The 27,463-nt window shown below is 39.8% G+C and overlaps 1 protein-coding gene across 6 annotated transcripts in view; it reads right to left on the reverse strand.

Moving 5' to 3' along the window:
- slc39a10 (solute carrier family 39 member 10) overlaps positions 1 to 27,463 on the reverse strand; it is a 137,827-nt gene that overhangs the window by 26,263 nt on the left and 84,101 nt on the right. For all 6 annotated transcript variants that reach the window (XM_077617480.1, XM_077617483.1, XM_077617479.1 and 3 more), the window contains one exon: positions 11,550 to 11,654. The gene's annotated coding sequence lies outside the window, so the exon portion shown is untranslated. The remainder of the gene's footprint in view (positions 1 to 11,549; positions 11,655 to 27,463) is intronic.

Below are 27,463 nucleotides of genomic sequence, written 5' to 3' on the forward strand. Positions count from 1 at the left end.
ACGTACATGTACACGTACATGTACATATGTACACGTACATGTACATATGTACACGTACATGTACATATGTACACGTACATGTACATATGTACACGTACATGTACATATGTACACGTACATGTACATATGTACACGTACATGTACATATGTACACGTACATGTACATATGTACACGTACATGTACATATGTACACGTACATGTACATATGTACACGTACATGTACATATGTACACGTACATGTACATATGTACACGTACATGTACATATGTACACGTACATGTACATATGTACACGTACATGTACATATGTACACGTACATGTACATATGTACCCGTACATATGTACCCGTACATATGTACATATATTATATATAGAAATACCCTCCACCCTAGAACTGCGAGGCCGACGCGCTAACCACTCGACCGCTAAAGATGACATTATTCCCAATATTCTTATGATATAGATTTGAAATTGATTCAATGAAGGGCAAATGAGAGTAGGGGATAGACGAGGCTGCCCTTAGACAGTCAATGGACAACTTTGTTTAGCGATGAGATCCCCTCTTTAATGAAGTCTGCAGGGGAGGTGTGGAAGGCGATAGCGGGAGATGTGCATTTCAATCATAAACTTTTATAGAAGAGCCTTCCTCAGGCTCCTGATTGAAGAACCACTTTAAACACTCGCAGATAAAAAAAACATTAACACCCATTTTATGCATGCACGTATATTTCCTCTACTAGATGTGAAAGGTGGACTTTTTTTATTTTTTGCTTTTGCTGCAGGTGTCAAAGAGGCGGCCCGGGGGCCACATCTGGCCCGCCACATCATTTTGTGCGGCCCTCGAGAGTCAATCATGTCAATCATATTTTTCGATTAAACTCAAATGGAGCTTAAAGATGTGTCGGAATATTGACTGTTTTTCCCCTTTTAAAAAAAAATCAATACAAATTTTGAATCTAAAAAAGGATTTTGCTCTACAGAAACAATGTGTTTCAAAAAATACACAAACAATATTAACATTTCATTTGGTTGTTAGAGGGTAAGTTTATTTCTGGAGGGCGCTGCTCCATCAACATATTAATACGCGTTATGCTCTTGTCCTAACAGAAGCACACTTCAATCCAATTTCTTCCACTAATGAAGCCATTATTTTTGCGAGTATCAGATTTGCTAGTGTGAGGTTAATGGCTTCATTAAGCAACAAATCGCCACCCGCGGCCTGCGTAATGTGCTTTGCCTGCGCCGTCTCCACTATATTTCATCATTTGCTGCCTATCAATGTATTAAATTACAGTCAAATAGATTATCCTGGACTAATATTGTGCTGCTTTTATTGTGGAACGCCACTTTGCACAACGGTTTAGGACATCAAATGGGTTCAGGCCAATAAATCACCACCCGAAGGGTGCCGTTCCTGGATAGATATCGATTTTAAAGACACAACACGCTAAATCTGGATTTCTGTTGAATCCCGTTCAATTATTTCATAACCACCGAGAGCCAAGGTGACGGCAGCACTTTGTAAAGGTTTTACAAGTTGGAAAATGCTGCATTCAACCCTGGACTCTGCACAATGTTTAATTCAAGCGCCTGACTCGCTCTTGTTCCTTGTGTGAATTCCGAACGATTGGTAATGGAGTCGGGAAGGTTGGGACAATAAAAATGATAATGCGATGTGAGACAGGGGTCGCATTGAGTAAATATCTCAGAAGGAGAAGGAGTCAAAAGCCATACGATGGCCTTGGGAGTCAAGCCTTTTCAAGTTTGATGTTACGTTTAATAAAAATGGCTCTTAAGGTCGCTTTTCTTGGGTGCGTTATAGTAGTAGGCACCCTTATTTTCTTTACATATTTATGCTTAAGTTAGAGTTTGTAAGCTTAGTAATGGAGAGTGAAAATCATACATTCATTTTCTGCACTGCTTATCCTCACAAGGGTCGCAGGGGGTGCTGGAGCCTATTCCAGCTGACTTCTGGCAACAAGCGGGGGACACCCGGAATTGTTGGCCAGCCAATCGTAGGCCACGTGATGACAAAGGACAGCCAATCATAGTTAGGGTTAGGCAATTTAGAGTGTTCAACAAGTTAGCCTAGCATGTTTTTGGGATGTGGGAGGAAACCGGAGTACCCAGAGAAAACCCATGCAAGCCCGGGGAGAAGAACTCCACACAGCCAGGATCACCCTGGGATTGAACCCACGACCCCAGAACTGTGAGGCCGCCCACTTGGCCACCATATTTGCAACATCATAATTAAATCTGCTTAAATTAAATCTTTTTTCACAAAAGAAAATCTGTTATGGCTTCATATTAAGAGGGAGAACATGTAAACAACCCACCTGGGATAGAACCCTCGACCCCAGAACTGAACCGGAGCCACAGCTATGAACTGAAATTAAAAATATAAATACATAAAAATGCAAATGAGGAGCCCAGAATTCTAAAAATGATGTCATCTCTCCCACTTTTTAGACCCGCTGAAAAAACCTGTATGATAAAAATGCATAAAAGTTGCTTGCTATAACTCACACATTCAATTCTTCTTAGCCTATGCGCGTTTTCAGCACTTGTCTTCAAACATATTTAATGTATTTATGTATCAAAATGACTGGCCTGTCCCTTTCAATTCATTGGGTAGCTTGTCTCCCAGTTTCAAACTGACAGCTGCGAACCAGTAAAATAAACGACACTTACAAAAGATGCGCTCACACCGTAATTGTGAGTCTGGGTTTTGTTTGTGGAACATTGGAGGGACGCCCGCGTAAATGCGACTTCATCAATAAAACAGCAGCAATTGCTAACATGAATACGCAGCTGTGACATCTTTAATATTCTCATTTATTTCCACCAAACGTGCTCTGCAACCTCCTCGTTCGGAATATAAATCCTTTGATTTCCTCTTTTACAAAGAAAAGACTCATTTGGATTTTGGGGTGTCACATACCCACACACCCACCCACACACACACCGGTAAAGCCACGCGATTCAATTATGCATCAGATACAGCGGTCATTAATTTGACTGTGTGTCCTGTGTCCTGCGCGTTGTAAAAAGACATTATCCTTGAGTGACGCTAGTTAATGTTGGCACAGAAACTTTAATCGCGACGCTCGGGGGGGAAGTTTTCCTATTGGTTCCACATCTGTCACCGTTTTTGTTCCAGTTAGTATAATAAGGCCAAAATTAATCTTTTTCGTAAGGGCAATTATTTTATTATTAGATTGGATTAGATAACTTTATTCATCCCGTATTTTGGAAATTTCACTGTCACAGTAGCAAGAGGGTGAGAATACAGACACAGAAAAAGACAAAAAAGACATAAATAAATAAGTTAGTTAATAATTAAATAAATAGGCGTGTTGTGAGTGAATCAAAGAAAATGTTAGCATTATTTATGTTACTGCACTACTTTTCTGGCCCTTCATTAAGTCTTTTATAGGGGCAATTTTAAAAGCTACATGCATTTGACATTACCAATTTTATATTTATGTTTTCGGGTGAATTTGACAGCATCCTACAGAACAATAAAATGAATAAAAGCCAATAGCTCTAGGCTATTTCAGCTAGGGACTAATTATAGGCTTTGATATAATAGTGAGGTATCATCACTTCAAACGGTTGCTATGAGAAATCTAATTTTTGTTCTTGTAAATATCTTTTATTTTAATAGCCCAGTAAAGAGGGAATTTTTGTCCCCTATTTGCATATGTAGGACTTATGAAAATAATACATTTAAGATAAAATAACAAAAATGGACATGCCTTATAGACATAAACACTGGTGTATTAAATCGTAAAATAATTTAGGTTGATCAGTTGCGTTAATTACTGATATAAGGCAACAAAGTGAAAGAGTAAATAAAGTTTGTCAACCAAATATGAATGGTTTAGAAAAAAAATACAGCATATAGATTTAATGACTAGATTTAACAAAGTAGCGCCATGATAGTCTAGATGTGTATCATAAATGTAAGAACAACTAGATTGATACATTGGACGCCGTCATGGGAATACCAATCAATATTATTATGATCCTTTCAATTACTCTTTTTTGAAGTATTTTTTTCCCCTTAAATACTTCTACATTTAGGGCTCCACACGGCAGTTGCTATATCGTTGATTAGATTTCCGATCCTTGGAAACATTTCTGCCCCGTATGGATCCCCGGACGCAAAGTTTGACCGCACCAACTCCTCTTGACAAAGGGTTACAGAACGCCAATAAAAGACCAATCCTCCACTGGCGCCCGAATCAATGCGCCAAGTTGTTAGCGCCTTACGAAACGGCAGAGCCGGAAGGGTGAATGATTAATTCAGGCCGCAACGAGCTGATGTTTTTGCAGTTGATCATCACCTCGGGCCGCCTCGCGATCCTTCGCCATTAGGATTTCTCTTCCCGTCTCCCAATAATGATCTCCTCGGAGGCCCAGATATGACTGGAGACGGGCGATTACAGAGAAAAAGCTACAATCGATGGATAATGAATGCCAATGAATCTCTGGTGGTGGCGGGGGGGGGGGAGGGCGAGGCGTTCGGGGGCTCACAGGGCCGCCTTTGATTAATGTCTGGCGGTGCATGGTAACGGGGATCTCCCATAATGCATTGCAGAGACCCGTCTGGAGACTTCATTTTCGTCGACTTCAATCTCCGAAGAAAGCCGTTCTATCCTCTCGCGACGCTTTTGAAGGGGAAAACCTTAGCGCTGATCTCTCCCGGCTGCCTCAGACACAAATCGGGACATTAGCGCGGTGCTTCCGTGGTCATTAATCACGTGTTCCGACGCAGTCCAAATCCCGTCGCGCAATCTTAAACGATTTTTCCGTTAGGCTTTCTTTCGCTTGTTTGGACTCTCACTCGACGTGTGTCTTCTGGCGTTAAAACGGTCCGAGGGTTATTAAGCTTTAAGGGAAATCGGACTGTTCGATATTTGGCCAAGTTCACAGTATTGTCTTTGTGATATGCTTTTGTCATTTGGCTGCATTTTTCCTGCAGTTTTTTCAAGTCAAAAAGACGTCGGCGAATCCGAAACTAGCGTGTAATTCCATCCTAACTAATTTGAAGCCATAACAGATTTTTTTTTTAGTGAAAAAAGATTTAATTTAAGCAGATTTCATTATGATGTTGTTAATATGGCGGCCAAGTTTGATCCCAGGTCAGTCCTCGCTGTGTGGAGTTCTCTCCGGGCTTGCGTGGGTTTTCTCCGGGTACTCCGGTTTTCTCCCACATCCCCAAAAACATGCACACTAGGCTAACTGTATGCTAAAATTCCCCTAGTTCGATCCCAGGTCAGTCCTCACTGTGTGGAGTTCTCTCCGGGCTTGCGTGGGTTTTCTCCGGGTACTCCATTTTTTCCCACATCCCCAAAAACATGCACGCTAGGCTAACTGTATGCTAAAATTCCCCTAGTTCGATCCCAGGTCGGTCCTCGCTGTGTGGAGTTCTACTTGGGCTTGCGTGGGTTTTCTCCGGGTACTCCCGTTTTCTCCCACATTCCCAAACATGCATGCTAGGCTAACTGTATGCTAAAAATCGCCCTAGAAATGAATGGTTGTCCTTTGTCTCCTCGTAGCCTGCAATTGGTTGGCCACCCGCCTGAGGCCCATAGTTAGCTGAGATAGGCTCCAGCACCCTCTGCGGGCCTTGTGAGGTTAAGCGCTTCAGAAAATGAATGAATGTTGCGAATATATTGACATTTTAAATATTCCTTCATTCATTTTCAATAGCATTTGACCTCAAGGGTTAAATACAGTAACTAGACATCGATAAAAAAAGGACGCACAATAAACATTCCACAAAGAAAGAAAAGTCTCGTCTACTGAATAAATGTTTGCAAACCAATAGTATAGTTTTTCTTCCAGTCTAGCAATATTTTAACTTTAAAATCAGTCCCCAAGACCGCGAGGGAAATGCGTTTAAAAGCATATTTGCTGGAGAAATTAAGTTTCTCCCTTGGGCACCCCAAACCGTTAAATGTAAAATGGGGGAAATTGTGAGAATAGATCATTCCAAGTGGTCTTTATTGGCCCCGCCGTGCTCTGCGGAGGTCACAACAAGTGCACAATAAGCAATGCCTGGATTCATGGCGAATGGCTGACATCAATATGACGCTAATGTCATTTGGTGACGCATCCTGCTCGTTACTGGGGCCGGCCAAAAGTGCTCCCCCGCTAGCTGGAATGACTTAGATGTCAGGAAAACAAATGTTATTACACCCGAATATTAGATATAGCTGTTATTGCCGTGACAGACGTCGGAGAGAGTCAACTGATTTCTCCTGGAGTTCATTCACTCAGTTAAAAAGAAGAAGGAAATATTTGGCCTCGTTACGTTGCCTTTGATGGAATCTAAATTAAACACAGGCGCCTGACGATGTAGTGGTTCACTAGTTCACCGGCATTCGATCGATTTCCACTCACTCGCGGTGTGATGGCGAGAGCGGATGGTTGTTTGTCAAAGTGTTTGACTGACGGGCGACCAGTTTAGGGTTTCGGGTTAGGCTCCAGCACCCCTGACTAGGATAAGCGCCGTTGCAAATGTATGAAAATGAATCACACAATGATCCATTTGAATCATTTCACATGGGTGACTAATATGAAGTCACTCCTAAAATGACTGCTTTAAAAAAAATCGACTTTACTCTCCAAAATGGATTAAAATATTGATTTGCTTTCCAGTGCTGAATTATATGAAAATATGCGATTTCTTGAATGAAAATGAATCACACAATGATCCATTTTAATAATTTCACATTAGTGACTAATATGAAGTCACTCCTAAATGACTGCTTTTTAAAAAATCAACTTTACTCTTCAAAATGGATCAAAATATTGATTTGCTTTCCAGTGCTGAATTGTGAAAATATACGATTTCTTGAATGAAAATGAATCACACAATGATCCATTTGAATAATTTCACATTAGTGACTAATATGAAGTCACTCCTAAAATCACTGCTTTAAAAAAATCAACTTTACTCTTCAAAATGGATCAAAACATTGATTTGCTTTCCAGTGCTGAATTGTTAAAATATGCGATTTCTTGAATGAAAATGAATCACACAATGATCCATTTGAATAATTTCACATTAGTGACTAATATGAAGTCACTGCTAAAATGACTGCTTTAAAAAAATCAACTTTACTCTTCAAAATGGATCAAAATATTGATTTGCTTTCCGGTGCTGAATTATGTGAAAATACGCGAAAAAGCTACAAATGCCCATTGTGAGATTTACGCTCTTGCACAAAAGGGGTGCTTGATTCATACGCCATCATTTCATTTCGGGAGACATTTCTACAGATTTTGCTGAAGAGTGGATGCTGTCTTCCACTCTTTAGAAGCATCACCTTTTGTAAGAGGGTAAAAAAAAAACCAGCAAACCTTATAATGAGACAGCTAGGGATTGCTAAGAGAAGGGGAAGTGCCTTGTGAAGTGTGTCATGCTCAGCGACTCTGGTGGCTTCACTCTTTTATATTAAAACAAACTGCCATTTCTTGACTTACTAACAAAACATCCTGAAAGTGACTCACGTAAGTGGACTCTTTCAAAACGACTATAATTGGCGACATTTCACCGCACCAGGTCAAAATGTTGCCTCTAATGGGTTTCCAGGCTTCCCGTATAATATATCTACGGGAATAATACTCTGAACTACAGAAACATACCATGATTGTTAGAGAATACGTTGACGACCACAAAGAAAACAACAGTAATTCTCTCACTAAAAGTCAACTTAGGTCACCAGGAAATTCTAAATTGCCCAGTCAATTTCGATAGCCGCTAACTTTCTAACAACCCGCACATTTTTGACCATTTACCCGACAGGCCAGTCAACTTGGCGTAGCATCGCTAGAAATGTGTGTCGTTATATGACATTGAAATATGAAAATTCAACAAAGCACGCTTCTACCAGTCAGGTTTTTTTTTTTTAAATAATGGTGGTTTTATTTGTGCCGACCCAAGGTCAAACATTATGGATCTTTTTCCCCCTTCTTTAAAAGCAGAGTTTCTTTTACTGCTATTATGAAAGTAGTCTACAACTTATTAAAGCGCATAATTTAAAAGCGCTACGTCTGATCTGTGAGATGACCGTGTCCAACTCCGGGTCAACTCCTCTTCCATTAATTCTGCACTAAAAGGTGGAAATGAGGAGCGTAAGAGTGACAAGTGAGATGAATTGATTTGTAGTCTTGCTACACACTAAAAAAACGCTAGCGTGTATGCGAGTGCAGAAACATGGTCATGTACTCAAGCTGTCGACTGGAATTATGTACAACAAGCAACTTTTCAATGGAGGAATAACATGTTTTCAAAAAAAGAAATAAGAACAAAGCCAACTCTGTTTCTGGTATGCTAAACGACCCATGTGGAAAACAACTTACCGTATTTTCCAGACTACAAGTTACACTTTTTTTTTTTTATAGATTGGCCAGGCCCGCAATTGATCATCAAATACAACTGTCTTATTTGTTATTTCTTTTCACTCTGATGCCAACAGCTTGTTATGCTGTGTCTTTTAGGCTCTACTTATCCAATTGTTAATATGTTACACTACCCGATGCTTATTTTGACTGTGTTTCCCTATTTTCCTATTACTGTAATGCAAGGGTGTCAGACTCGGGTTGGTTAGCGGGCCGCATTAACGTCAACTCGATTTCAGACCATTTCAGATATAATATTTAGATATTTTTTTATATAAATGGATTAAAAAAACTGGATCAAAAGCCCTAACTATTAAATTTTTTACAGATCTAATACAATGTTTATTTGAGCTTTTTTTTCTTAGTAAAGGAAAATCTCTTTTAATCATTATGTTCTATATTAAAGTGGAAAACAGAAAATATTTGTATATATTTTTAGATCTTACAAAATGATTTTTGAACTAAAAACACAGAAAAAAATGATTAAAAAATTAAAATTATTGATTTAAAAGGGGGAAAATCAGGAAATATGATATACATCTATAATCTTCATTTTAATTTGATCCTAAAACAGAAAGTCGGCTCTCATGATTTACTTTCTCGGGCCACACAAAATGATGTGGCGGGCCAGACTTGGCCCCCGGGCCACCACTTTGACACCTGTGCTGTAATTTATCATGTTGTTTCACCTTTTTTTTCCGCATTTTTTGGCTAATGTAACTTGCAGTCCAAAAAATATGGCACTTAACCATCACACTAGATTGCCAAAATGCAATAAACAAGTATGCCCCCCAAAAATGTACTCATTATTTGATTGTGCCATTACATGTACATTTTTTACTGGGTTTTCGGTACAAACAGTTGGAAATCGTAAAGCAGCCATTTACAAAGTACTCACATAATCCTATTTATTTTAAACTCATAATCCCAGGACCAAAACCTAATAGAGAATGCATCAAGCTTCCCAAAAATGCCATTCCTAAACAAAAAGGGCTTTTCAATGGGAAAAAGTGGAAGGTTTTGACTGCTCCTGACCATCCTCAGACTCAAACCCCATTGAAAATGCCTTTTACTCACAAAAATTCTCAATCAATTCAGTGTTTCCAAAGCAATCCACTCTCTACTTTCTCTCCATAAAATCCAACAGATTCTCTCTCTCTCTCTTTCTTTCTTTATTCCACTGACATTTGAAAAAACACGGCAAAATATTAAAAAGCACCAAAGAGCCTTTTCAATATCTCTCAACCTTTACCTTGCAGAAACACAAGAAGAAAAAGGCTGGGTGAATAAAAAAAGAAGGAACAAAGTCAAAAAGCATCATTAGGATTTTCCCAGCGCTGTCCTTGCAGCTAATTACGCCCGGGAAAGAATTTTCAAAGCGAGACAAGGTGTTGCGTGACGTCGCAAAAGAAATCCTCGGTGGTCCTTTTTTCCTCATCTTTCCCTTTTTTCCTGATGAGGTGGATAATGAGCCACCTGTCTCTACCGAGATCTGCAATATTTCACTTGCCGTTTCATCTTTTTGGAGCACGGGGAATAAAACGTTGAATAGAACGTCAGCGCCAGTGAAAAAAAAAAAGGGAAGGAGAAAACGCCAGACTTTTTGATTGAATTGTTCAAAACATTTAACAGACAACACGAATTACCAGTTTGGCTCGTGTCAATTAGAGATTGAAATCACGTCTGGCACAAAATGGCTGCCGGTCATTCATTTTTAGTTTCGAATATTCCATTGATAGTTGTAAAAAGACAACCATGCAACATGTTACTTAAAAGGTGAGCATAAAGATTTTCCTTATGTGGCTAAAAATGGTATTATAAAAGAAAAGTGTATATTCTATTCTATATCACAAGTTCACAACCCTGTGCAGCAGCTTCTCTGAATTTGTGCCTTCATGCATACTTTATTAGCTGACATTTCTACCATACATACATAAGTCATTCCCTGCCTTGGTTGAGAATTCTCGCCAGGATCAGAATATTTATATATATATATTTTTTTGCATTTTTCTGACCGTAGAGCAAGGGTGTCAAACTCGGGTTTGTTCGGGGGCCGCAATAACATTACCTTGATTTCATGTGGGCTGGACCATTTTAGATATAATATTTAGATTGTTTTTTTTAAATTGGATTATAAGAACTGGATCAAAAGCCCTAAATATTCAGTTTTTTTATAGATGTAAAACTGTTTATTTGAACGTTTTTTTCTTAGTAAGGGAAAACATCTAATAATCATTTGTTTTTCATTTCAAATGGAAACATTTTTTTTTAAATTATATTCAATATTAAAGTGGAAATCCGAAAATATTTTTATATATTTATTTTTAGAATTTACAAAATGCTTTTTGACCTAAAAACACCAAAAAAATTGATAAAAAAATGCAATTATTGATTTAAAAAGGGGAAAATCAGGAAATATAATATACATCTATAATCTTCATTTGAATTTGATCCTAAAACAGAAAGTTGGCACTCATGATTTACTTACTCGGGCCACACAAAATTAAGGGCGGGCCAGATTTGGCCCCCGGGCCGCCACTTTGACACCTGTTCCGTAGACCGTTTTAACTTGCTTGTTTATTTTCAAACTTGAGCTTTTTTCGCACGATACCGCATTTTCGAAAATTTCAACCTTGACCTTTTTAAAGCCAAAGCTCATTTTTTTGCTTTAAATTCTCAACAATTCCATTTCCAATAGTAGAACATACCTAAAACAAATAGACGGTCACATTTTCAAATTTGGGCTTTTACAGACTTGAACATTGCAACATTCCAAGGTTTTTTTTTCTTCGTCCTCCAATTTTCCGAGATGATAAAAGAGCTGCTCTCAGAACAGTTCCATCATCCTTAGTTGATTACTATTTTCCATGGTGAAGGAACGATAAAATTCCACACATTCAACAGACCTTTGCTACACACGGCCCTTCAAAAACACAAGTGCAATATATTGTGAAAAATCTCGCCCTGGAGACGGACGAACCACTCATACGTCATCCTCCACCATTAAAGGTAGCCTCACGTTGGTGACCAGTGTATGCAGGTTACCCGCATGCATCCCACTTCCTAACACTGCCTTTGCCTTATTTTCTTTTTTTTTGCAGCAGCAAAATATATTGATAGCCATGCAACGTACCTCTTAAAGTTGCTTTGAGCTTCCATCATTATTCCTCTTGAGTCAAATGAGTTTCTTTTTGCCAGGCTTTGGCATGCTTCTCTTCTTTTAAAAGGAATTCGGCACCTGGAAACATTTGATCATAATAGCATGAATTAACAACAATTCTGGTACGGATAGGCTAGCTAAAAAGATGATGGAAGCAATGCAGTATATTGTAGAAGCTATTTTTTGTGAGAAATGGACTTGAGCAATTTTGGTATGTATTTTAGGGGTCCTGCTTATTAACCTTCAAAAATAACTCACTAGTGCCACCTGTTAAATTACAAAAAAATGGATGGGAAGACGTATGATGATGAAATTTGAGGTGGCTGTACTTTGACAAACAGCAACATGAATTGCGCTAAAATAATCATACAAAATAATAAAAAGTGGCACAAAGTTAACTTCATAAAAACTAAACAGGGGTTGACGCACACCGAACAAAGAATCCAAACATGACTCACTCCAACAGGAACCACGAAACAATACTCCCAACAACCAGTCATGCCAGAACACAGGGTTTACATACACAGACAGGGGCTGATGACAAATCAAAAACACCTTGCTCACACAAGGGAAGGGAATCCACGAGGGACACTACAGGGAAAAATACATTCAAATCACCCAGACAGGACACACAAGTAAAAGACACCCCAAAAACGTGACACCGCTAAATTTCAATGAGGAGCAAATAAGCAATACTACATATTGTATACGAATCCTCCAAAGCTTACAAAGCCAAACACCATACAAAGATTTAACCCTTCACCAAGATAATACACGCGTCTACACGTCTCTCAAACACATCAATTAAGCAGCAGCGAATCAAGTGATTAGAAAGGACTTATTGCTAGTCCGGTGTCACGACTTCATCACGCTTGCAAGTGGCACGCCGAGCGTTTCCACGTCTTTGCCATCACATCCCGGGCTTCCTCCCACCGTCCCAGGAAGTAAGCTGTGGGTTTCCGATATACAACATGCAAATGTGAACTTTTCCGACAGCCCGCAAAGCCGTCGGATGCCCGACTCTCCTCGGTCAGGTGGAAGAAAACAATAGGAGTTGCCGGTGCGTCTCCTTGTCTGACTAAGTGCCCATTTGTGCTACCAGGAGGTGGTTAACAAAACCCTAGTCACTCACGGCTGGATTTGGAGATAAGAAAATGACGGCCAGAACAATTCTGGGTGACACTTTTCTCCCCTCCAGCCTCAATTCACCCCAATGCATTCTTCCCAAACGTTCATTTTTGGAACCGCTTTAACCTCACAAGGGTCGCGGGGGGTGCTGGAGCCTATCCCAGCTGACTACGGACCAGAGGATGAGGACACCCTGAATCGGGCACGAGTAGACAGACAACCATTCGAGCTCGCATGGTTTGTGTGAGCCAGCTGTTTGTGATTTGTCATCAACTCCTGTCTGTGTATATAAACCCCGTGTTCTGGCATGACTGGTTATTGGGAATATTGTTTCGTGGTTCCTGTTGGAGTGAGTCATGTTTGGATTTTTTGTTCGATGTGCGTCCCCCCTGTTTAGATTTTATGAAATTAACTGTCCCAGTTTTTATTATTTTGTATGATTATTTTAGCGCAATTCATGACCAGTGGATTGTCCAACCAGCCTAGCATGCATGTTTTTGGAATGTGGGAGGAAACCGGAGTACCCGGAGAAAACCCATGCAGGCCCAGGGAGAACATACAAACTCAACACAGGTGGACTGACCTGGATTTGAACCCAGATGACGCGTTAAACACCGTGACCAAAAAATGTGGAGGTCAAAACACCCCGATTTTCACCACACACGACGGCTTCCGACGACTTATTCCGATGTCAGATTCGCACACGACTTAAAGAAGTCCAACTCTATCCTTAGGTTGACTAAAAGCAACAGCTTGAACATCACCCTGATGGCGCACAGAGTTATAATAGCTTAGAATTTATGTTCATTTATTCCCACTCAGCAGCCTGAAAGCCAGTTATGGCACTATATAACTTAGGATGACAGCAGCACGGCTGACGTGCGAGCAATGCACAACGCTTTGCTGCACTAGACGCTATCTCGGAATACAGATATCCCGACAGAAGGTGGCGGGGGGAGCGGAAAAAAAAGAGGGTGCTAAAACCATTTAAAAGGTGCTGTTTGCATTTACAATAACACAGATGTTGAAGTCAGATGGAGAACTAGAATGGAACTTGCCAACGCGCTAACATCTCGTCTCCGTTCTCCCTTTCCGTTCTGGCTAAGTATATTCCCATGCCTCTTTTTTTTATGGCACTTGTTCTCATTAAAGTTGTAGGGGAGCTGGAGCATATCCCAGAAGACTTTTGGTAGGGGGGCCGGGGGGGTTTTGAAGAGCGTATACCCACGACCAGTCAAGTCCGGGGGTTCGGTAAGCAACCAATTACTGGATCTCGCATTCGCCATGGACAACTTAGTCCCTTCAGTGACTACTTAAAGGTGAAATTGGACATGTTGTGGAGCACTTGTTGTCAACTTTGCGAAAACGCTGAGTGGGAAAGTAGCTGTCAAAGTGAGCTATGTTCCAAGTTGCTCGGCGGGCCTGGCGGATATCTGCAACGTTGCGATCAATCAAGCTGCATTCTTTTCTCAGCGTTTTCCATCTTACAAAGAAAGCACCCATTGCTCCCCATTTTTTCGGTCTTTTTTTGTTTTGTTTGCCACCTGAAGGTTGCTGCTGCCATCTCAATCTAAAGGGGAACCCCACTGGCAAGTGTTGTGCAGAAAAACGTAGAGATTGGTATAGTAGGCGTTTGACATTGGTGTCGGACAAAGAATTGGGGTGAAAGTGAAAGCACCTCGAGGGTCTTTGTCATGGGATGTTGACTAAGGGGTATTTGGGAAAAATAGGGTTAAAAGTTGGGTTGACGTTGTGAAGATAAGAGTGGCCTGCTTTAGTCATTTTTTTTTTTAGATATAAGTCGGAATTGGGGAAATCTTTTGTGTTGCGTTCCCAGCAAAATGGCGTGATAAGAGTGTTGGCATTTTTTAAAATATCGATGAAAAATAATATGATTAGAGATGACTGTCTTGAGTTACAGTCGTGACTAGGAAGAATTGAAACGCTTATGTTAAAGCAGGGGTGGCACAAAGAGCCCAAAATGTTAAACTTTGGGAGTCAAAAAAGTCAAAAAATAAAAAAATTCTATCTGCCAAATCAATTTTTAAAATATGATGAATTTGAGTGTTTTAAGAAAGAATAAAAATAAGAGTAACATGAAACGAGGCCAAGAGCCATAGTATATACAAAATATGATCAGAACCAAAGAGCCGGGAGCCGCATGCGGCCCGAGAGCCACATGTTTGCCATCACTGTATGAAGGCCTAATTGTATATATTGTATATATAATATATCTGAATGTTGATCCCTACAAGCTAAATTTGTTGAGATTTTTTTTCTAAATGAAGTCGCTGAAAATACAGCAGTTACGCAAAGAAAGTGAGAAATGGCAAGGTTGAGATAACAAATGGGGCATTGTTTTAAAAAAGAGAAACAAAAAAAATGACAAAGGTGGTACAGTATGTTTGCAACTGGCAAAACAAAAAGGCATACGTGGGAGGCTAGAGTAACACTTTGATCCATCTTTGCATTCCAACCTGGAAAACTGCAGTGAAAATGAGAACGAAAACTTTTCTTTAAAAAAAAAAAACAGGATAAGATGTGAAACAAAAATCGCATCTTTAACAGGGGAGTGCAATTGAAATTGCAACTGCCACAATCAAACACTATATTTTAAAAGCCTTTTCATGTCATATAATAGTCGGGAGTTAAAAAAATGACAGCTTGCACCCAAAAGTCTGTCACTCTGGTTTAAAGCAGCTGTTTTCACAAATTCCAGTGCACAAACGCCGTTTGAAAATTTAGAATAAAGATCAGCCCTTGACACATTTTTTTTCCCTCAAAACTGCAAGACATGCCAATCATACCAAAAAAAGTGGTGACAATTCAAGGCTCATACTTGACAAATAAATCATCCCTGGGCATGAGAAGTACTGTAAACAACAACAACAACAACAACAACAACAAAAGTTTAAACCTAAAAAAATGGAATAAAATATATCTTCCTGATTGAAAAATACGTTTGCATAGATATTTGTATTAAACTGTATAAAATAGAGGCAAAGTACAATTGGATATCTCATATTACTTTAAAAAAAGCATTTTTCAGTCGATACAAATTTTCAACCTATTTCAGAGCCTCAATTTAATAAAGTGATGAAAGCCACAATCATGTTAATTCGCATTGTTTTTCAATAAATTTGATATCCAAACACACACTACCTTCCATTCACAATTCATAATTTCCCAACCTTATAAAAACCTATAATTTCTGGACTAAAAACTACTAGTATTGAGAAACCAACATGGTATATTCTTGTTTTTTCCTGTAGAGGACGCAGTAGTTCTTATTTCATTTCCCCAACAAAGAACACTGAGACTTTATAGTTTCAAGCTTTTCAAAGATTTTTACTAAGGTCTAATATTTAGATTAAAATAAAATGTAATTTTTCAAGCCTTATGTGAACTCCAGTGTTCAAATGAGGTGGTAAAAATGTTGGTTGTATTTTCACCTGCACATAAAAACAGTCAACACACACACACCCACACAAACACACCCGTCAAAAGCACTCACCTTTACACTAATGGATCTCCATTTGTCTGTGTAAACGCAAGGTGAACAGTGCAACTGGAACTTAAAGTGCTTTGTTGTGTCCAGGGACTTGGTGTGTTTCTACCTTGCAGAACATCCATATTTCCTCCTAACTCAATTGCTATTTCTTTCCCTTTTCCACCTGTGCTGTCCTTTGCTTTCACCCCCTTTTAAGTCCCTTAGGAGCTTCAAAAATAAACAAAGTGCTCTCCGTGGTCTGCTGGGCCGGCCTTCGTATGATCAATACACAAAAGCCAAAATGTGCAATATGACATTCAATTTCCATGATAACACGACACATGAATGTAATGTTAAGGAAAACTTCATCAAAGCCGGAAATAACAAATTATTACTGCTTATTATTTTCACACAGATGAGAATATGCCTGACGGTAAGTATATTCAGGTCTTCTTATTGCCATCTTATAATTAATGCTGCATCTTGATGAAAGTATTAAAAAAAATACAATAACTTAAATCGATGAGCAGAGTTATAGTTTTTCATTCGCTAAAAATTAAACTACTAATTTTCAATCACAACGATGGAATAATGCAGCTTTTATTCCTGAGGGGCAACAATCTCAATGTAGCTAACACGCAACAATTTGCAGTTATGAATTTTGTTGATGTCAGATGATTGAAATGCACAATCATCGCAAACCAATTATTTGAAAGTGAACTATTTTCTTTATAAGATGGAGTACTGCTAATTTTCTACATATGTTACAACTAGGTCGGTCGTGGACTGTAGAAAGTGGTTGGACCCAAATGCAGGCAAGCAAGGACGTGGTATACTCTAACAAAACTTGTAATAAAACGTGGCAGGGGTATCAAGAAAATCACAAAATCAAACCTGACGGGAAGATGAATTACATGGAACATGGTATAGTAACTTGGCATGAGGTAAACAAAGTTGACGATCCGACAATGACTCACAAACACACAGGGTTTAAGTAGACAGACAAAGGCTGATTACCAAATCACGAGGAGCCAGTTACAAAAGGAAGGGAAGCCCAGAGCGACACAAGAGGCGAAAAGCACACACACAGAAAACCCTAACAAGATGTGACAACATAGTATTTATTAGTGGTTGTGGATTTTGATTTATAGAAATTGGTTCTCCGCGATACTACTTGCTATTGCTAGCGTTAACATATTGCTTATGTATAACTTTTTATCGTTGTACTAAGTGGGCAATTGTGCTGCCAGCTCGCTTGTAAAGCCAGCTTTTGTTTCGCACATGTCACCTCATTAGATACTTGGCTGCGCTGTGAGTGTACTTCTTGTCTAATGTGTCATATTTAATCATGTTTCAGGCAATCAACTCCATAAGTAATTTATTATTTTGACCATATCTGGTTGTCAAGAGTACAATGTTACATTTTGGACTACAAGGACCTGCCGTCCACTTATGATTTGGACATCATTTTTCTCAGAAACGACATCATGTCAAAAGATAATTCTTTGTTTTTACACTCATCGGGTTGCAATTAGCCGAAATATCAAACAGAAATTAAAAATGGAGGTTAAGGTGCAGATAATGCGAGGGTAAGCGTAGCTGTACACAAATCCAGATTTAACAATCAGCATCAAAACCTGGATAACATACACCTAAAAAAAAACCTGCAGCTTCATCCGGCTAATTCAGCTCGTTATTTCTCCCACTAGACCGAAAGCTCAACTCATCGGAGCCGTCAATCCATCAAGAAACCGACTCCTCGCTAACCCCGACCGCAGCCCGAGGCTCGGTTCGGGTTCTCGTCAATGTTGAGGCCTTTGCCCTTGGTTGCGGGCTTTTAAAAAAAATGCACCCTCGATGGCTTCAAGTGTGCCTTGAATCTTTCCATTTTTTTATTTTTTATTACAGCATCCCACCATCTTTCTACGGGCTCCTGAAGGTCAGGTGAAGGCGAAGCGAGGGATTATGGGAGCTCAGTGAATAGCCTTTGTGTTCACTAGGAAAGGGTGAAGTTAATGGCTTAGAGAGGAGTGTGGGAGGTCTCCAGCCCGTGAAAACGGATGCCTTTTATTGCAGATTGACCCTCTGCTCGAGTCTTTTCCGATCCCGTCTGGACGGAGACCTGCGAGGGCGCTTGCGCGGCGTAGGGGGGTGTCTGCCTGGATTTGCAGTTAATGTACCGGTTTTAATGAAGTCGCTACGGTCCGCCGGACGTGTCCATCCTCTTGTCGATCGCCCCGGGTCGAGAGCGAGTCTATCGTAGGTCGTAAGTGGCGGCTGAATTGTGGGTTTTACGAGCCTCCCTTGACTAGTGGCCGGTGGATGAGAGTGTGTCGAGGATAGGGGGCTCGGTGGTCTTTCAATGGCTTACAATATTATACACCAGGCATGCCCCAGTTATTCCCAATTAGCAGTAACAGGGCTTTTTTTTGAGTGACTTGGAGTGGTATCATAGAAGGCTAACATGCTTTAGTATTGGGAAAAATAACAGCTTATATAATAATTGAATTTTATAGCCCAGGGTTTCAAGTACTCATCAACATTTGCCACCAAAATACCATAAATTGTTATATTTTTGCCAGCGATTACACTCATTTTGCAGCATTCTTCTGCCCGAACCGCTTCCACAACTTTAACGTCTTGAAATACGATTTCCAAATACGAGCGTTCCCAAATACGAGTCACTGTTTGAACAAGTTTCTGTAAAAAAAAATGGACGCAAGATAGCAGTGGATTCAATTTACCTGATAATAAACAAAAGCGCTGTGAGATTAATTCTTGAATAAAAAGCATTAATCTTTTTATTGTGGGATTGTGAAAGGTGTGCAATCATCTTCATCCAATTTGTAATGTTTTTAACAAGCCATTCCCAATAATTGCTGTATTGTTCTCTTGATTTTGACATTTTGTGTGATTTGTGGGAAAGCGTTTTAGTGATTGTATTTGCTGCAATTTCTATTGTTTAGATGTCTTTGCGTTATGATGAACTGAGGGTTTGAATATTATTTTAAACGAGTCTCTTTCTTATCATTGTACCTCAAATTCTGGCTTTAAACAAAGAGCTGACAAACAAACAAACAAAATATACATGGCTTTTGGTAAAGTGGACAATTATACTATATAATAATCATTCTTAATGATCATCAAAGTATGAGCGATAGTAGGCAAAGCGTGCGTCATGCACATCATGGTAGTGATGCCTCGGGAATCTCGTCTTGCGGGCGTACTAATTGGCGAGCTAAAAATCTCCAGTAGCACAACCTTCGGGGCTGCTAGTCATGCGCCGCTATAATCTGCATGTCGTGTTGCTTGACACGTGGGTCAGGCGGGACCGTCTGGTCTTGGCTGACAGGTAGAGGTGAAAGCAATTTGACAGGCAAAGTGACGAGCCTTGTGGTCACGCTTGCTTCACGCAAGTACCACGGCTGCCAATAGCGGACGAGTATTGGGACCAGCTCGGTGGGCTTAGCTCACTCATGTGCACGAGGTACTTCAATAGTTCAATCTGGGGGATTTCACCCTCTTCTCTACACACACACAAACACACCATGTCTTAAACTACACAGGTATTGTCAGCATTTTGGTTCCTGAAGCGGCAGCAATATTTGCTAATAAAATTGTACTATGTGGTCTGAATGGCCAAAATTTGCCGTTATATAGACGGAAATCTGACATTTTAAAAATTCTGGACGCTATGGCTTGGCAATATGTTTCATTTGAAGTTATAGGTGGTTATGATGTGTTCAGATGAGTCATAACAGTCATCCAGCGGCTATTCTTATATAAGGGGGTCATGTTTTGTCACCCCCCAAAAAACAGAAACTTATGTTACCCATGGCTAACAAGCATTGGATTTAATCATCGTTGAAAAAAATTATGATCATAGTTTGCTAGTTTGGGTTGGGGTGGTCAAAATGTCGTTACAAATAATAATAATAAGGATCATATTTACTGGCAGTTGTTTTGAAGTCAATGAAGCAGAGGAATAACTCTCTAATATTGTTTATTTGGCTTGCAATCAATCCACGAAAGATGAAAATGGGGCTTTTTACATAAAAAAAAAAATCCAATCCAAATCCAAAAAGACAATTTTCAGTAATGAGTATTTGGCATCTTTGAGGTTGTCATTTTTTTGAGTGACTCTTGCCGTCAATGATATTACTGGCAGTTGTTTGTAGTCAAAAAAAGTAAGTGTGTGTTAAGAAGTTGGACCAAATCTTCAAACACGCGTCTCCACCAGACAAAACTGTCAATTACGAGCGCACATTGTCAGTGGTGCTTTGGGAGATTCCGATTTGTCCTTCCTAAGCCATTCAGCTTTTCATCACTTTGTAAACAGGCCTTTTGATGGCGCCCCGTTATTAACGTCTTGGCTTTACTAGATAACCTCAACTCAGCTTTCACTTGCCAGCAATACCGTCAAAACATGTCACGCTAATCTGTGTTTAGAGATTAATGCTGCATCTGAAGATGTCACAAATGGATGCCAATGATCAAGGAAAATTCCCCGAGGCTTGAGGAGCTTTTTGTCACCCTCACATATCTCATTAAAACTAAATAACATTCCCATACTATGTAGATTACAGCAGGATATTGTTCTTCTTTAATGTATCCCCCAGAAAAAAAAACATAAAAACAAAAACGAATTATTTTCCCCGACTTGTCATCAAGAACACTGCCCTTGGCTGCTGTCCAATTCGCCACCAATCAAAACGGCTCCTCCCATTCCTTTTAAATGCGGAAAAAGACAGCAACCTGGAGCAAATGTGCGTTGTAGCTCACTTTTCTTGCAGAAGAAAAAAAACATACGATCTAAGCCTAAACCGCAGGACTTGTATAAGAAGCTGTGTGTGTGGGTGTGTGTGCATGTATGTTTTTGTCTTTGGGTCTGTCAGGAGGACGCTGTCAAGTTGCACGGCGCCGTTTTTTATCACGACATTGCCTCCCACCCTATCCCCATTAGCAGGTGCAGATGGCAAAGCTCCAGTCACAAAGGTGCTCACAGTTGTCTGCGTTTTGGCAATTTGCACAGCAGACCAGATGGAGGGGAGGTGTATGTAACGCTTTGTGTAAAGTGGTTGACCCCTGCGGGCCTCTTTTATACTGTAAAACCGCTGCACATTCACTACTGCACTACTGCACTTGTTTTAGTCTGGAAATGTAACACCAAGACTCATTAAGATAGATTTCACTCCCATTTACAATAAGCTAATGAATGGGAAAGTCTCATTTTATAAGAAGGAGGGGAAAAAATGAAGATGTGTTTAGGGTTAGTCTGTAAAACTAATTCTCGGTTGTATTAGAATTAAATGAATCGGGCATTAAAATTACAAACCTAAGGTTTATGTTAGACAAATAATAATGCCTTGTCTTTATGTTATCAACATACTTTTGTGTATTCACACCATGAAATCCGTAGTTTGATTTTTTTTTATCTGGACCAATTGCATTTGGCGTGCTTCCTTTTCACATTGCAATTTTGCAAGCGCATTTAGTGGACATTGACATTTCAAATTGGCAATGGCGACCACCAACAAGGCAACATTTCTGGTCTGTGGAACTTAAATCACAGCAGAATGTGAGACAAAGCAATCAACACCCCAAAATGTTCCCATCACACGTCCGATTTCATGTGTGGCAAAGACCAAAAGTCTTCTTTTTTACCTTTGCAAATGATTTGGCGACACATCGTAGAAAACGATCCACCCCGCCACCAGAGAGCCAATTGTTCCTAGTTGTTCCTGAGGGTGGCGCCGAGCCAAGCGGCTCCGGGGCCACCTGTCACCTCGGATCAACGGGCCCACCTGCGTCTGTCACGGCGCCAGAAGAGGGACAGAGGGGCACATTTCAAATGAGTAGATGAAGTTTAAAATGCCAAAATGACATTGACGGACCACTGGGACGTGAGTATGTGTGTGTAAGTGTTGTGTGTGTGTGTGTGACTTTGAATGTTTTGGTGATAATGAGAAATTCCGCCTTTCCGTCTGCTGTGTTTTGCGATAGAGCGCCGACCTCCTTCAAGGTGACGGATGAATTTTCTCTCCTCTCTTTTAACTTGCTTTTAGGCACCAGATGCACTTTATACGAGGCCGGAATCAATGTTTTTCTTTGGAAGTAGGATTCTCTTCATTTGGGGATACGTGGAGCTTTCAACTGAGTGCAGTTTTGCACATTTTGGGTTCCGACATCAATATACCTTGAGATTCGAGAGACTGAATTTAGGTGGTTTTCAAGATGTCATCTGTCCTTGAAGTATGCTTTGATTATTTATTTGACTGTTTGTTGTTTTTATGTTTTGTTACTTTGTGGTGAAGGTTTAAATCTCATTATAGCTGCATAATGACAATTAAAGCATTCAATTCAATTCATCTTCATAAAATGTGAATTATCATTTTAAAAAATGGAAGGAAATATGACGAGATGAAACGTTGCAGTCAACAATTCCTTTTTATCGATTTATCCGACAGAAATCTGAAAATTGTAGGTTTAATTTACACGGTGTATCTTGGGAGTCATGATTGACATACAGAATATTTTTCGATTATTAATAAATATTATGACTGTAAATGTAGTTTCACTTTTTTCGATTCTCTGAGGTTGAGAGGCTATTATCATCTTGTACTTAAGAGGACAAAAGCGTCATAAATAATAGCCAACCTAAATAGAAAAGGGATTCAAACAAGTGTACTATTATGAACGCAGAGCAATCTTTTCCATCCGTTTCACTCCAACAATGACTATTTCATTACGGGCTTAATGAGATTGTATTTATTAATCACCTTTTTGGCTGTGCGTGATCCAATCAAGTCAATTAGCCGGGCCCCGGGCGGTTCGCTGGCTGTCTGCAACTCCGGCAAAGCACCCCGAAATGACGATGATGGAGTTCAAACGAGGGCTAATTGAATGCAAAGCCCGAGTGTTTAACAGCACTGTAAACATATTAAAATGACAAAGCTGACATCAAGGCACATTTTAGCCTGCTCTTTCTTTGCTTGGACGGACGGAGAGGGAAGCTAATTGAGCTTTTCCACTTCCAACAATATTTGTCCTGATGCAAAGCAACCCTCCATCGACTTTGTAATTGACCCCCTCAAATACGTTTAATATTGTCAATAAGCAGGATTGTCACAGATGACATGAAATGAAATTCAATGGCGGATTACTCCTCCAAAGGTTATTTAGGTAAATTACTTTATTATCAAAGTAGCTTCGTTCATTTAAAAGTAGCATGTTGTTTACTTTTTACCGATTTCCTCCCTTTGCTGTAAATAAGAAAGCGCAGAAACTTAAAACATGTTTTTTGATTTGTTTCTCTTTCATTTGGCTTTACGATAGATGGAAATTTGTGTACAACTGATCAATCTATACATACATGCATCCCATAATTTTCCCAAACCACCTCATCTGGCTCCTCTTGAGCAGTGCCTCTCATCGTAATGGAATTCATTATTATTTATTAAATACAATGATTTTTCCCCCTTGTTTCAGCCTTGAGGCTGTAGATATATTCCCATTTATTCCCACGTAGTACAACTACACATATTTGTTCTTTGCGTTTGATTTATTCATTTTCATATAATTCTGTTTAACCATACATATTCATTTATCGCTGTTCTGTTACTGTCTTCAGGCTTGTTCCTAAAATGCCTGTTCTCCCCTCTGTAAAGATTTGATCTCTTCAAAGATACGAAAAGGGGGACGCCGAAATTTATCGTTGAAACTGGAGTTTTCCACCATACAGTTCGGAGATTGAGGGTTCAATCCGCATCGGTTTCCGACCTTTGTGGGTTTTCTCGAGGTACACCACTTTCCTCCCACATCCCAAAAACTTAGCTGCTTGACCACCCTAAATTGCCCCCTCTCATGGTGGCCTTTGATTGGCTGGCAACCATATCAAGATTCCCCGTGCTTATATACGTACTGATGGAAAATGAACAAAGGAATAAAACCTTTGTAATGAATCTTTCTTTTGAATTCACTGGTGTGCAATTGCGTTGATGTGGAAAACTACTTGCGGTGCGAGAGGTCATTTGCATTCAGCTGACTTCACTTCCTGTCAACTCCCATGAATAACTTTGCAAAACTAAAAAGGAAAATGTTTAATTACTTCTCTTCAGTGGCTCAGACGTCTTTATTCGAAATGAGTACAATGGGAGGAGGCAGAAGGAATTCATATCGTCTTGATCGCAAAGACGTGGGATTGTTTGTTTGTTTTTTGTTTTTTTAATATGGAATAAATAATCGCATTTCCGCCCCCTACCTTGCGTACCTTCACTCCCAACGCAATATGCAGGAGGTCTGATTACGCCTTCATGCCGCTGTAAATTGAATATTTATTGAGCACTCCGTCAACTTTAGCCGTCCTCTACCCGGCGTTTGCATACTGATGCCAAGGCCAAAAGGCCGAAGAGATAAATATAGTGTGGGTGAAATTAGTGTGGTGGGGCTTTAGCCACGGACCTCGCAAACAAATTCTTCTTCTAAATTGGTCACTCGGGGGCTATTATCGGCCTTGAAGGATAAAACGGCATCAAGTTCAATTCAAAATATATCAGGAATTGTTCACACGATTGAAAAAACGAATGATGAACAATGTAATAAAGTTCTGACGAAAGAAAAATACACCCTTTTTTATATAATCTGATTCACTTCAAGTCAAATTAAGAATCCGCACACTGGACAAAATATAGAATGAAAATACTGTGTGCCGTCGATTGGTCGCCGGTCTTTTGGTCGCCGTCTTTTGGTCGCCCGTCTTTTGGTCGCGGTCTTTTGGTCGCCCCGACCGTGACAACGGGCGACCAAAAGACCGGGGACCAAAAGACCGACGACCAAAAGACCGGCGACCAAAACAAGGTAAAACAAGACGGTCTACGCATGAATAAAAGGCAACAATGGCCATGAGCAGTTTCACTGAGCCAACGTGTGAGTGTAGAAGAGTTTGTATGTACATGCGTTGTCCCTTTAAGAAGCTACGTCAGTCAGGGTCTTAACAAGTTCTCCAACAAAAAAACAATAAAAGTCCGGGAAATTTGGAGCTTTTCTTAAGCCTAATAATTACTAGGGCATTAAGTATGACTAAATAGTAATTCACAGTTTGTATTTAGGGAATTTAAGCAACTATTTAAATGGTAATTATCACTTACCTTCCGGGCGACCAAAAGACCGGCGACCAAAAGATCAGCAACCAAAAGACCGGCGACCAATTGACCGTGTACCGAAAATACTCATTGAAACAAGAACAATTACACACCGATTGGCCTCAAAATCAATGAATGCAATTTTAAGCATGGCCATTGTTTACAAATGACTTCTATCAGAGTTCCTACCTAAACTTTATAAGACTAAAGCTAGTAAATATCTAGTCCAAACCAAAGCCTCGTCATTCCAAATATCTCAACATTGAAGGACACAATAAGACGGACAGGAAATAGAAGTCCAGAAAGATTTGCAGCTATCACCAAAGATAGTGAAAAGCCAAGCCGCATGCTAAACTACTGGGATTACAGCGAGCAAGCCGACATCAGCATTCTGCTCCACATCACGGGACCCCCGCCCGAGTCTCTTTTGAGCTTGACGCAGAGAGACGGGGACATTTGAGGATGCCGGCGGAGCTCTGAATAAATAAATGCTCCAGTTTGGAGGCTTGACATGTGCTGCTTTATCACGGACAAGACTTTGAGACTTTTACGGTGACACTGGCTGTCCTGGAGGCCGAGACCCAGTCAGGTCAAAAAGTGCATGGTCTAGCTTTATCTTGATGTCCCGGTACAAAAATTAAAAATACACAACAAAACAAAAACTATCAGTTAATCATAAACTATTTTTGAAATTATATGGTACTTACTTTTGTTCTTAAATTCATTTACATACAAGTGTTTGTACTTGAACCCAAATTGATATATAGGCTATTAGTCGATACTTTATCGCCTGATTTTGAAGCCTGAGTTTTATAGTCGAGTGGGGTTCATATTCCAAAACTTAGTACTTTTGCACACTCCGGCTTTTAATTAAGATTCCTGAATGTCAAAATTCTTACACACATTCACTCAGAATTTTCTCTGCGCAAGCGCTAGTCTTTTCCGATGAATATTAGTCATAAGTCAAAAATTTCCACCTCACTCCCAAAGCATTTTTTGTCATGTATTAAGTCCCAAAAACTAATTCCTGAACTCAAAAGACAACAAATTCCTCCCTAAAGCTAGAAAAGTGTTAACCAAACGGACAACAATTAAAGCGCTTTAAAAACAAACTATTTCACATAGAGCACTTCTGTCAAAAGGAATCAAAACAAAGCCTCCGACCTGTTTCCCAGTTGTTATTGGGCACCGATAGACAGCAAAAATCCGTAGCGATGATCCTTTTACTATGATTGGTGTGTTTTTATCCGTAAATCTGTGCGCACGAGACACTAGAGGGCACTGAGTGTCTTAGGGCTGACTGCTTCTATTAATAAATAAGTATTTATTTCATATTCTTAGGACTCAGCAACTCGAACGGCATGAAAACCTGCTCAATATTTGCACATTTTTTTCATGATTGTTAAAGCAGAAGCTCAGGCGGTACACATTTCTTTGCAGGTATAAAGACTCGAATTAGTAGCATTTGTTAGCCTAACCTCGTATTGACGACCAAGGCTACAAACGCGCGCGAGTGGAATGTTAATGAGCCGGCACTGTAACACTTGCTCACGTGGTTTCTGCATTGAAATCCTGTCAATACATTAAATTATTCTGTAATTTGCTGATTTCGAGTCCTTTCAGGGAGGCGTCATTTGGCTGTGTTCAAATTTACGATTTTTGCCTTAACCATTTTGGGTTTGACATCTAGTGGGAGCCTCATTTTTTAACGGATAACTCCGTACACGACGATAAAAAGAAGTCTAGCTGAAGTCAATTAGCATCGGTGTTTAATTTGACTCGTTTAAAGATGACAAAGATTATTATCACAAAGAGGATAAATACATGAAGTGAGTTGACAAGACGGTTCCAGCTGGTGAGAAGGAGCTTTAAACTCATCTCGCAAAGCCGTCTGTTCGTCTTTGTGTCAATTTGTTGCAAGGAGTCAGCAGCTGGAATGCTACCCAGTGTGGGCACAACGCGTTACCCGTAGCAATTACGCGGCCAAAATTTTCTGTTCTTCTATTCCAAGAACAACAGATGCTTGATCAAGTGAGGCATTGCCATTTGCGCACCACTTGGATTGCTCTTTATTTACATAATGTGTCAAATCGAGTTACTTTTATTCTTTTTCTCTTAAAGCACTCACC

The sequence above is a fragment of the Stigmatopora argus genome, chromosome 13 (genome assembly GCF_051989625.1).
Source record: "Stigmatopora argus isolate UIUO_Sarg chromosome 13, RoL_Sarg_1.0, whole genome shotgun sequence".
Lineage (NCBI taxonomy): Eukaryota > Metazoa > Chordata > Actinopteri > Syngnathiformes > Syngnathidae > Stigmatopora > Stigmatopora argus.